The sequence below is a fragment of the Montipora foliosa genome, chromosome 6, assembly GCF_036669935.1.
Source record: "Montipora foliosa isolate CH-2021 chromosome 6, ASM3666993v2, whole genome shotgun sequence".
Taxonomy (NCBI): domain Eukaryota; kingdom Metazoa; phylum Cnidaria; class Anthozoa; order Scleractinia; family Acroporidae; genus Montipora; species Montipora foliosa.
The window spans coordinates 31443707-31453706 of record NC_090874.1 but is presented as its reverse complement, the minus strand read 5'-3'; the positions used below and the strand labels follow the sequence as shown (position 1 = coordinate 31453706).

Below are 10000 nucleotides of genomic sequence, written 5' to 3'. Positions count from 1 at the left end.
GAATTTGGGTAAATTTGAAAAACGTCGGCCCACCTTTTTTCAAATTTATATCAGTCTATATCAAAATGTCATTTACACTGCTGGAAAATCATTCTCAGTTCTTATGAGGCCGTGATTTTGCAAATGAAAGACTCTTGCTCTACCAATTTGACGTTTAGAGCGCATAATTGACAAAATTAAACAAAATTACCTAAAATAGCGTGACCTAGCCCCTTTAAAGAAATATTGTTGACTTCCCAAATAAATTTTCTCTTACACTACAATGACAAAATCATTTGTCAGAGAAATAAAATTCCTGTCTCCTCACATATCACATTTCAACGAACGTATGCAAATTTGTTAACTCATTTTCAACACGATTCCTGCAAATTTTTTTTTCTTTCAAATACATTGTATGAGCAAAAATATTATTTTTCGTCAAGCGTTGCATCTTTTATGTTCAAACAACTGCTAAAAATAAATATATTTTAAAGATCTATCCGTAGATATTTTTTCATAATTTAATATTATGTCAAAATTTGCACAACAGTCAAATCACAAAATAGCAACGCACACAACAAATTTAGTCGCATTTACCTCTTCGTTGAATTCTAATGCTTAACACAGGAATTTTTAGTCATTGTGAAAATCTTTCAATATTCGTTAGCAATCGTCCTTTCAAATTTCAGAGAAATCGACCGGTCCGAATATTTTATGAGTTGTTTTCAATGGGATGTGAAAAGGCCAAGTGGATGTTATGCATAATAGGGGAAGTTCGGGCGATCAAGTTGCGCGTGTGACCCCTACGTTATAAATATTTTTTCGCAAAATGTTCCCGAATAGTAAAGTATCACCACAGAAGACAAGACCATCATTCTAAAAGCTCATTCTACGCAAAAAGTAGGTTCTGGAGGTAATTTTGAGAGTGGAAATCAAGTGTACGCTGCATGGTATATTTATATTTAATTAAGTTAACACAACAGAAAGACGCTTACCTTATTTTGACACGAGGATGCCTTACCAAAAAAACTATCCAGTTAAGCTCGCATATGACACAACATGATGAATTCATAAAGGCCACCTTTTCCAGCGAAATATTTTTTGAAACAAACAACATATTCGCTATTAGAAGTAAAAAACCCTTCTTATTTCATTATGTGCGTGAAGACAAGAAACTCAATCGTGTCAAATTACACTCTGTGTCAAAAACGCAACTAAATAAATTTCCTGTGCTAGATTTCAATCCCATATGAACCATGTGAGCGTTAGCCCTACAGATGGAAATGGGCCCACACAAGGACAGAAAAACTCTGACCAGGGTCTTACCATAAAAACTATCCAGTTAAGCTCGCATATGACACACTTGTAGGGCTAACGCTCACATGGTTCATATGGGATTGAAATCTAGCACTTCACATTACACTCTATTCAGTTAACTCTGTTTAAAATATAAGTGCTACACGGCCAACGTTTGTATAAACGTAACCTTTCCTTGTAAATAAATTTCCCATCATTGTTTAGCATCAAACCCTTTACTGAAAAATCCATAACTTGAATTATCAAGCAAATATGGGCAACAAGCTTTCTTTCAAATAATTTTTGAGTAACAAGAATTAGTGAAATTTCTAAATGTTTCCAGAAGACTGTGCAGAATTGAATACAAACAAATATAAATAAGCGAGACATCAGAGATCACAGATCCAAGTTTTTCAATTCCTTCTTTGTCTTTGTTAAACCCATAAATTACTAGAGAATTTCCATTTGATTTCAGTGTTGTACAAAACACCACATTTGTACAATATTAGAACTTAAAGCTCACTTTGATTACGGCTCGATGGGCGACAGATTGTTGTCAAAGTCCATTGCTCGACCCTTTTAAGATCCCAGGTATTTGTTTTTCACCGCCTGCCGAGTTTATCCAACTGACTTTCCATTATTGAGCTCCATAAGGGTATATTTTGTTTAAAGATCCACTAAAACGCCATTTGCGTTACATGACTTTCAACGTCGGTTAAGTTAATCATTCCACTGTGTCCACCAGAGAAATCTTCGCATTTCCCACTACTCTCTCGATGTGTGCAGAAGGCTCTATGCACAAAGACATCGCTTAGCAGGGGAGTGACGGGCAAGACTTTTACTGACACGGAAAAAAAATAATGAAACCAACAAACGGAACGCAGATTCCGACTGGGTTTGGCAACCCAGTAACAAGCAAATCCTCAGCAAGCGAACAGAAAAGGAAAGAAGCCATTTCAGAGTCGACTGTCTAAAGCCAGTGAATAGGAATCAAGGTAAAATTAGAAATCACAGCTGTACTATAACTCGTGAAGTGACAGGTCGTCAAGGTCAAACAAGGTCCTATTGATGTACTTTATTGTTTACACAATTTGTCAAAGGGAGTGGAAAATCCTGTTCGCTCACATTTTAAAGCCAAACAAACCAGGAAACAGATCAATTATTTTTGTCCAAAAAGAGTCTGGATGATTGTTATTAATTCCAGTTGAGAATAAAAATTCGAGTTTCATATATATTCCTGAACAAAGGAAAAAACTACTAAACCACTTAAAATACGACATCCACTTGAAATAACTCATCTGTAGAAATAACAAACAGTTTAGTGTCCAAGAAAAGAATTTGTTGAGTAACTTCTTCCACCATGTTTGAGCTATTAATGGTGTACCGTTTTGTCATTCTAGTTCTCTTTCTCTCTTCTTTTGATTCTGTTCTTCTGTCATGGGCCGTCCAGGCATGTTGCAACCTTAGTAGATTCAAAATTAAAAATCTTAAGATAAGACTCATGCCAAAAATTGCAATTCAGAGCAGCTTTAAGTTTATATCCCCCCAATGCTTGACTTGAATAATTACGTAACCACCAGAGTGTCCTGACCACAGCTATATTATGTCAAACCTGAATTGAAGCCAGCGAAAAATGCAAGAAAAAATATTTTCCAAACTGTACCTGAACACTGACGTAAAGCATCAACTGTCAAGAGCTTTTGTTGACGTAGCATGGCCTTGTAGCCGCGTCAAGCCACAGAAAGAGTGCAAAAAATTAAGCCTTGTTTTTGCTAGGGTGCGAGTGTCTGACCTGGCTTGAGCCTGTGATCCAATCAACCAGTCCCTGGTCAGCGGTCAACTTAAAAAAAAAACTGACCTTGATAAGGTCCAACATGAGCCCGCGATATGGTCACGTGATACTGGTCAGCGGATACCTTGTTTTGACAGGTGTCAATTGACCATAACATTGATGTCCAATATCAAAGATGTATGCTTTAACTAGCTAGAGTGTCAACTGGAGTATTGCCTCCTGGGAATTGAGCTCTAAACTTGAGCCTGTGATATAGTTACGTGATACTGGTCACATTGGCATACATGGAGGGACAGATGTACATACATACGGACAATCGATGATGTCATGGCTAAAAAACCAAAATTTCTCGCATTGATGGGTTACCAAATTTTCTTAACTATGGTGCTCCGCAGAGCTCCTCTAAAATGAGACAAGGTAGAACCCACCTGATTGCCACGTGTGCCACTAGTAAGCCGCCACATTGAATTGATCACAACACCTCTTTCATGTATGATATAACATGTTGTCCTCTCTAAAAGAAGACTGAACTGGAGGGTCCCGTTGGTCTGTTTCACATCACTTGTTTCCTCCACACATAGTTTAATCATTAGGGACTTTAAGGACCCATCGGTAGGCAAAGGTTAATTAATTAACCCTTTGCCTACTGATGCGTCTACCGATGCCTACCGACTAATTAAATTAAATTAATTAATTAAGCAATGCCAGGCTGAGTCTGGAAGCCTCGATTGAAGCTTAAAATACAAAAGTGCTCAATCTGGAACTTGCATGGATTTTACAATACAGTTGTACGTTGATGATGACAAAAGCTCAGATAAGCCTCTCTTGGTGCCCTGGGCGTCCATGACCAAGTCAACAACCTCCAAAATTGTATCTCTTACAGTACAGCCCAAAAATAATGCACGCGCAAGAAGTGGCGCAAGAACACGCAAGCGGTCAAAAGAAGTTAAATTGCGGTTTATCCGCAAGAACATTCAAAGCCCAAGAAGATAAAAAGCTTGCCGCAAGAAGCCACAAGAAGTTACGAACTTAACCGCAAGACGCAAAAAGCGCAAGAACTTAGCGGGTTCAACGGCAAGAGTAGTTGGTGTTGCTTGTCTGAGGTGATTACGGATTATGCTTTCCAAAACATAAATCGCTTTCAAAAGGAAGGGATATAATGGTATGTTTCCTCCTATTGGGAAGCATTCGATGGCCATGAGATCAGAACTCGATGTTTGGTTATCCCAATTTATCGCAGGCCATATTTTACGCACTCGCTTAAAAGAAAGACCGGTGAACGTGAATGTTTCAAAGCAGTAACTAATTTCTGCACTTTCAGAAAAAAAAGACCTTCAATCACGCCATTTAACTACCAACAAGCAGGCTCGCAAGCATAACAAACCACGTCTTCAGAATGAACATTTGAATGTTTTAGATCGAACGCGAACCCCATTTGCATATGATGCCGGGAAGATGACAGCGTTATGTGCAAGCAAATGTTGTGTGATATCTTCATCGGCAACAGAAAACTCGTGGTATCATAACAATACTAATACTAAATAACAAACAAAAGCTTCTGCATTTATAACTCCTTTCAGAAACACTTATCAAGGGAACTACATTGTAGAATGTCACCTGCGAGATCGAAAGCGAGGAGAGTGAATGTTTCAAAATGTGAAATGCACATAAATGCAAAGATTTAATAAGGCCGCTTTGAAATTTGCTTGTTTCATTCCTGTTTGATATCATTATTTTTCAAAGAGAATGCACATCACCAGGAAAAGACGAACAATAACAACAATAATTGTGTTCCTGCAATTTGCATAACTACCATTACGCTGAAAACAAGTTGGTCACGCCTTTGTCACGTAATTCGCAGTGGCTTACTTGCATGTTTTCTTTTGGCTTTGTTGAAATGGATACAGAAGACGTCAAAACAAAACAAGTTCCCCATCAAATTGCCCTAGAGAATCTGCCTCTGTGGGACTCCAGGGCACATCAAACTTGATTCATGCTTATTTTATTTTTTCTCAGTGAACGCGAACAATCACATTTCTGGTTTTAGGTGACGATCGTGAAATAAAGCCACGTGCTCGGGAGCAGACAACAAATGAAAATGGCGAGCTTGAAAATTTCAGTCTTGTGAGTCTGCTTTCACTCCATTTTCCTTGAGATATTTAAACAGGAATGCAGAGGAAATTTCAAAGATTCCGACAGGAATCAATCCTAGCTTCACATTTATGTGAATTTCACAACAATGAATTCCTCTACATTCGCAGCGACAGTCCTACAAACGGTTTGTGTCGAAAAAGCCATTCTCATCACTTCAGTGTACCTTGATAAACATTTCTTTAAGTGGGATTTTTGGGTAGCAAAAGGGTTTCGTCTGATATTTATTCTGATTCCTATCATGCGACTAGTCTTCGTGCAAACGTAGCAAAAAATCAACATCATTGTGGCGTTTGTTTACATGTGATACATATAACTCCCAAGATTCGACCGTCCATTGCCCTGAAAAATTTTGTCTTGTTGCGAGTTTTGTATATCACCTTCTTTCTGAGATGTTGCCGCAAAGAAGTTCTTGCGGTCATGATTTTTTAACAGAAAGAAGTTCTTGCGGTGTCAACTTCCAACCGCAAAGAAGTTCTTGCGGCTGGTAGGATTGTGGCGCAAGGAGCCGCAAGAAGCCGCAAGAAGTTGCCGGCTTGCGGACGGAAAAAGAAGTTCTTGCGCGGGCATTATTTTTGGGCTGTACTGTACATGCCCTTTTTCCTCTTTATTTGCGAAGACGAACACAATGCCCAACTCAGAAGACAAACACTCTCAATACTTCTCACTAAAGTTGTTGAGGGAAGCCATCCCATTTCTGCAATACTTTTCTATTTTCCTTCTTTTAGTAGTTGACTCCATCATCGTGCTTTTGATGAGGGTCCCCAGTAGGGTTCTTAAATCCTGCCATCCTGACCGAAATTTTCCCTTAATCCCGACATCCCCAACGTTTTTATCGGCCAATCCCGGTCCTGGTCATGACGTCAGAACATGTCCAAACCGCGCTGTCGATTACAACTACAGTTGATTTAGAATACGCCTTGTTAGTCTTTTCCACCAACCATCATGATCCAATTGACCCTAATTGTAGCATTCACAATTACATTTTTGAAACCAAAATGACATGTGATTGGCCATTATTAGTAGTAAATGAATCTGTTGCTAAAATGTATACGATCATCAACAAGAGTACATTTCTTCCTAACATTCCCATTTAGCATGAAAACGCTTCCCGTCGAACTAAAAAATGTCAAACTGTGAAAAGCAGGCGTTACAAACAGTGAGGAAACTGGTCACGTGGTCAACAATAGCTACAAACCCATGGAACGGTCATGGGTACAAAAATGGCAGTCACCTTTGCCAATATCTTCATGGCTAAGGTTGGAACAGACATTTTAAAGCAAAGTGTACTTAAACCGCTCCTTTGGAAACAATATGTAGATGACATATTTTCCCTCTACACTTAAAATAGAGAGGAGATAATGCAATTCATTGAACAAGCAAACAAACAACAAACCACAATTAAATTATATGGCTAAAATTTCAGATACAGAAACAACATTTCTCGATACAAACATTTACAAAGGCGAAAGGTTCAAGAGCAACTCAGTCCTTGATGTGCACACACACTTCAAACCTACTGAAACATTTCAATGAACGCACTTCTCCCCGTGGCTTCATCGAAGGCGCGGCTCTGAGACTTCTCAGAACAAACTCTTCTAAAAGTATTTGGAGAGCTCATCTCGAACTTTAAATCATGCCTACGTGAAAGTGGTTATTCCGAGAATCTTGTTCAAAGGATCACGTCAGAAATGCAATTTAAAAACGGGAAACTGGCACTCTGCGATATGGTCGATAAACTTGAGCCTGTCATATGGTTGGGGACCCTCTTTGATGTCTTCAAATGAACTGCTACTTGCATTTGACAATGGTGATGATGTTGTTGGTGTTGGCGACAGATGACTCGAACAGGTCAGCAAAGAACAACATTTGAAATATTATGACTTACTTGTCAATTTCATTGACGAATTCCCCCCCCCCCTACCCACCCCCCCCCCAAAAAAAAAATAGCAAGGAAGTTTCTTCTTGAAAGTTTATCAATCAATCAATCAATAAACTTTATTTAAGTATCTAAAACGTCTAGTCAGCCTGGAGACTGACTAATCGGGGGCACTCCCAATAAAATTGCTGATAAAATAAGTCAAAATTAGCTATCACTTGTTACAACATATAAACATACATGTATCTGGAATCTTGTTTGTTTTAAAATACAGACAAAAATATAATAACTTCTACCTATATAACTATATACAAACTTTAAAATTCTAAACACACTTCGGAAAATCCCCTGTACAGGTCTTTTCTGCGGATGTTTTTGACAAATAATGTTTGCATTTGCCTGTCGCTATATCCAAGTATTGACCACAAATAAATTTATGGTCCAAAATATCTTAGGGAATGTTCGCCATAGTGGACAGAACATAATCTGGAGATATGAAAACCTGAGTTCAATGAGGTTGTACCCAGATGGAGTGCCACTGAATAAATCTAGTATGTTCGAAGGCAGCAACCTGTGGTTGACTTTATACATGAAAATGGCGATGTCTTGCAGTTGCATGTTGTATCAAGAGAATAAGTTGGCACATTTCAGTAAGTCCCCTTTCATTTACTCATTCTAGTTTCTTTTTGTCCATTGCTTTACAAAAGTGCCAGACAAGGTTACAATAAGTCAGATGCGGTAATATCGCTGTTTTATAAATTTGCAGTTTTGCCTCAGTAGGGATGAGTTTTCCGAGTCTCATTAGAATGCCTATTAATTTGCTTACTTTTTCACAAATTATGGAAATATGTTTAGAAAAGAGCAGCTCTTTGTCGATAATGATGTTTAGTAATTTTAGTTCTTCAGTGGTGTTGATAGTGTGGCTTTTAATGTTAACAGATGTTAGGGATGGCTTGTGTTTTTTGCGATTAACATGGCCTGGTATTTGCTTGTGTTTCCGACCAAGTGACTTTCCTGGTACCAAGAAGACATTTGATCCCCTTCACTCCTAATTGTGTCCATTAGGTCCTTGACATTATGGTGCGCGTAGAAAAGCTGATAGTCGTTGGCATAGATTGATAGACCTGATGCACGACTGAGGTAAAAGAGGTCATTCTGGTAAATATTCCAGAGTACCATGCCCAAATTTGCGTTCTTTAAAGAATGAGCGCATCAGTAATAAAGCCCCTTTAGCCAGCAGCAAGGTGGGATGCATCTTATTGAAGGCCTTGCTCATATCAGTAGATAGTATGCCGACAGATTTACCATGGTCAATTGCATGTCTCTAGTCTTCGACCAAACGAAGCAATGTGCTCTCACAGCTGTACATTTTACGGTACACTGACATAAAGTGGTCAAAAAGCGTTTCAAAATATTTTGACATCTGTTTGGTTAGAAGCTGCTCAAATATTTTGTCAACCACTGTCAATACAGTGATGGGTCTATAGTTGGTCTTCTCCAGACGGTCCTCTCTTTTGAAAACTGGAATCCATTCTCCTTTTTTCCAGATATTTGGCCATGTCTTCTCTGAGACATTGATTAAAAATTGTTGTCAGTGGGTCTGCAAGTTCTTGTGCTGCTATTTTCAAAGCGTGTGACGGTATCATGTCAAAACCAATGGCTTTGTTGGTATTAAAATCCTTGAGACTTAAAAAAGTTTCCTCTTTCGTGATATTCCTGAAGATAAAGGAGTTAGAGTTCCATCTACTGTGTATGGCGGAAACACTTGGGTGTCTATCGCATTCTTCTGGTGTGACGTTCATTGCAGGGCAGTTATCAAAACTGCTTTCACCTACAGTGGCAAAATAGTTGGCAAGTTGGTTGGCTACTGATCGTTGATCTTGTAATAGAGTTCCCTGGATGTTGAGTGTGATCTCTGTTTTATCCATTTTTATTATGTGGCCTTATTGTGCCATACTTTCATGATTTCCCAGTTCTCCTCTGTTTTGTTCTTGCTATATGTTTTTGCACTTCTGCATTTCATCCTGATCGCCATTTTCCATTTCGCAGTCATGTATGGTACGTCTCTTTTTCTGACTCTCGTGGATTTGATGGGCATGTGTTTATCCATTACTTCGTTAAATGATTCACACCAGTGTAAATATTTCGTTTCAGCCGTAACAGAATTGTCTTCTGATAACCATTCTGTTTCTCTTAAGTCTCGTTGGAAATAAGCAATGTTTAAGGACCTTGTGCTTCTAAATTTAATTATGGCATGTCGCTTGACTTTTTCAGTTAGGAAGCCATAAACCATATGATGATCACTCAGCCCCAAATCGACAACTCCAGAACACGTAAATAGATTGGCTTTATTGGTAAGAATTACATCTAGCAAAGTTTGTGATGATCTTGTTATTCTCACTGCTTGTTTAATCAGGCATTCAAATTCATGTATCTTAGGAGTTTGCCACCTTTATTCCCAGGTTTAAGTCTGTCTAAAGTCGTGTCACCTGTGATTGTTTGCTTCTGAGAAGTGATCCATGAAAAGAGGTTGTTTAATTCATCTGCCAGAACTGAGAAATAATTAGGGCTTGTATGGCAGGGTGGACGGTACTGGCCGAGCAAAACCACTTGCATATTTTCCAGCTTTACTTCAAGTACTAGTGGTTCAATGGTCTTGTAATTTAATTTAAGTCTTCTTGCTGGGATTTTAGATGACACATAGACAAGGACACCTCATATACAGTCATATAAAGGATGTATGATCAGCCCTTTCCCATAGTGAAGTGCCGGTATGATCAGATGTTTCTCCGATCGTTTGGAAAGATCTAAAACTTGGTTTGACTCGCAAACCGCAATCGCATTGCGATTCGCGATCAGTTCAATCATAGTTCAGAGGATTGCTGTGGATTTTGTTAAAGCAT

The 10000-nt window shown here is 38.6% G+C and overlaps 1 protein-coding gene across 5 annotated transcripts in view; it reads left to right on the top strand.

Moving 5' to 3' along the window:
- Nucleotides 1-10000, top strand: part of LOC138007132 (uncharacterized) — a 55141-nt gene that overhangs the window by 37453 nt on the left and 7688 nt on the right. Inside the window, exon 2 of one of the 5 annotated variants that reach the window (XR_011124008.1) lies at nucleotides 9372-9451. The exons of 3 other annotated variants lie outside the window; for them this stretch is intronic. The gene's annotated coding sequence lies outside the window, so the exon portion shown is untranslated. Of the gene's footprint in view, nucleotides 1-2103; nucleotides 2271-9371; nucleotides 9452-10000 lie in introns of those variants that run through there. One more of the 5 variants, XR_011124009.1, reaches the window with a different exon arrangement.